This window comes from Leptonychotes weddellii, chromosome 6 (genome assembly GCF_054177405.1).
Source record: "Leptonychotes weddellii isolate Sample4059 chromosome 6, ASM5417740v2, whole genome shotgun sequence".
In the NCBI taxonomy this organism is placed as follows: domain Eukaryota; kingdom Metazoa; phylum Chordata; class Mammalia; order Carnivora; family Phocidae; genus Leptonychotes; species Leptonychotes weddellii.
In genome coordinates, this window is record NC_138374.1 from 32,460,616 (window position 1) to 32,462,793 (window position 2,178).

General features: G+C 48.2%; 1 pseudogene; it reads left to right on the forward strand.

Annotated features, from left to right (window-relative positions):
• Nucleotides 1-307: 307 nt before the first annotated feature.
• On the forward strand, nt 308-1,964 carry LOC102733937 (ADP-ribose pyrophosphatase pseudogene; annotated as a pseudogene).
• The last annotated feature ends 214 nt before the right edge of the window (nt 1,965-2,178 follow it).

Genomic DNA, 2,178 nt, shown 5'->3' on the forward strand with positions numbered 1-2,178 from the left:
ACAGACTGTGGTTCTGGACCCAGGGAACTAAATCTACCTGTAATGGCTAATACCTCTGTAAGCAAGAAAGCACTTTTGTCGTTGTGTGCTAATTTTGTTGGAGGTGTTTGGACGATGTTCTCAACCCCAGCACTTCGCATTTGGAAGCCCTTCCAGATATAAAAATCTTTCAGTGTAAAATGAAAAGGCATGCATAGGGGCGCCCCTCTCCCCCAGCCCCGCGCGCGGCCCCCCTGCACGGTTGGTTCCACGCGCCGTCCCGCACCCCTGAGCGCCACGGACATCCCCGCGGGCCGCGCAACAGCGGATGGCTGGACACCGCCTGGCAAAGGGGTTAGCGACGGTGTCTCTCTGCATGACCTTGGCCTCTGCGGCCCGCAGGCCCAGCAGCTGCCCCAACATCTCGGCTGGTCAGAGCCCATCTTCCTCATGTGGGTTTCCTCCAAGCTTCATCATGTCAGATTTGAATGGCGCCGCGGAGGACCCCCACAAGAAGGCCAGGACGTCTCCGTACCCTGGCTCTAAAGTGGAGCGAAGCCAGGTCCCCGACGAGAAAGCGAGCGGCCCGAGTACAAGCCTGTCGACTACACTGCCGGTTCTGTCTTGGCCCGGCCCATGTGGGCAGGCCCTCCGGTGGGCGAAAGGAACTTCTCTCCTAAATTCAATGAGGAGGATGGGCATGTTGAAAGAAGGAGCCAGAATGGTTTGTATGAGGTTGAGAATGGCAGACCTAGAAACCCCGCGGGTCGGACAGGGCTGGTGGGCAGAGGGCTTTTAGGGCGGTGGGGTCCCAGTCATGCTGCAGATCCCATCTTAACCAGGTGGAGAAAGGACAGTAAGGGAAAGAAAATTATCCATACTTTTTCTGAGAGAAACGTCCTGCAATTTGTAGCCATCAAAAGGAAGGACTGTGGAGAAGGGGCCATCCCAGGGGGCATGGTGGAGCCAGGAGAGAAAATGAGTACCACATTGAAGAGAGAATTTGGGGAGGAAGCCATGAACTCCTTACAGACATCTAGAGCAGAAACACAGGAGTTGGAGAAACAACTGGGCAAACTGTTCAGTCAGGAGCACTTTGTGGTCTATAAAGGTTATGTGGACGATCCCCGAAACACAGATAATGCGTGGATGGAGACAGAGGCTGTGAACTACCACAATGATATAGGCGAGATAATACAGGTGAGATAATGGATCATCTTCCTCTGGAAGCTGGTGATGATGCCAAGAAAGTGAACTGGGTGGACATCAGTGATCAACTCAAGCTTTTTGCCAGCCATTCCCAATTTATTCAACTCGTGGCTGAGAAACGAGGTGCCCACTGGAGGGAGGGCATGGACTCCAACTGCCATGAATAGTGACTTGGAGTCTCACAGAAGCCCAAGGTCTTCAAATGGACATGGGCGTATGTGAAACAAACAACCCAGAACTCCCCCTGACCGGGATAGGGAACTTCTTTTGGTGATTATTTGCAAAACTGATCGCACTATGAAGGCTTTGTGTCAGGGAATAATATTAGACAAATACAGGAGATGAGGATCACAAACTTCCGGTTTTCCAGTCGGAAGAGGAATATAGTCACCTGTCGTATATGTTGTATACTTGGCTTTTAACCACATTATGCAACTAATGCTCTTTGAAGAGTCATAGGTGATACAAAGATAACTTCTTACAAATTATAGCCTTTACTTTTCAGCTAGCTTGCATTTGTCACTTTTTTTTTCCTACTGATGTGTTAGAGGGTGGTCTAATCTAATGTATAACCTGATTTTTTGGGATAACATTTGTTTTTCAAATTGAGTTTTATGTGAACTTACATTCATTGCTTTCAAGAATGAAAGCTCTCTGGTTATTCTTGTTTTTAGGATCTTCAGTTTTATGGGAAAAGTTTCATCTCTATTTTATTCATAAGGATCAAGTACTTATGAATGAGCCAGAAAAATAAAATGCAGCAACAAAATGAGCTTAATACCCAGCCCCCTGGTTATCAGAACTATTTCTGAACAGAATGGACGAAGCTCAGGATATGTGTTTCCTCTCATCTCAAAAGACTCAATAAATGTGAGCATTTGTCTCTGAGCGAGAGATTAGCATTGCAAGATGTTTCTTAGGGACAGGTCTTGGGACGAACTCCTGGGGAAGGGCGGAGGAGGAAACCTGATTGGGTAGAGTGAGACATTG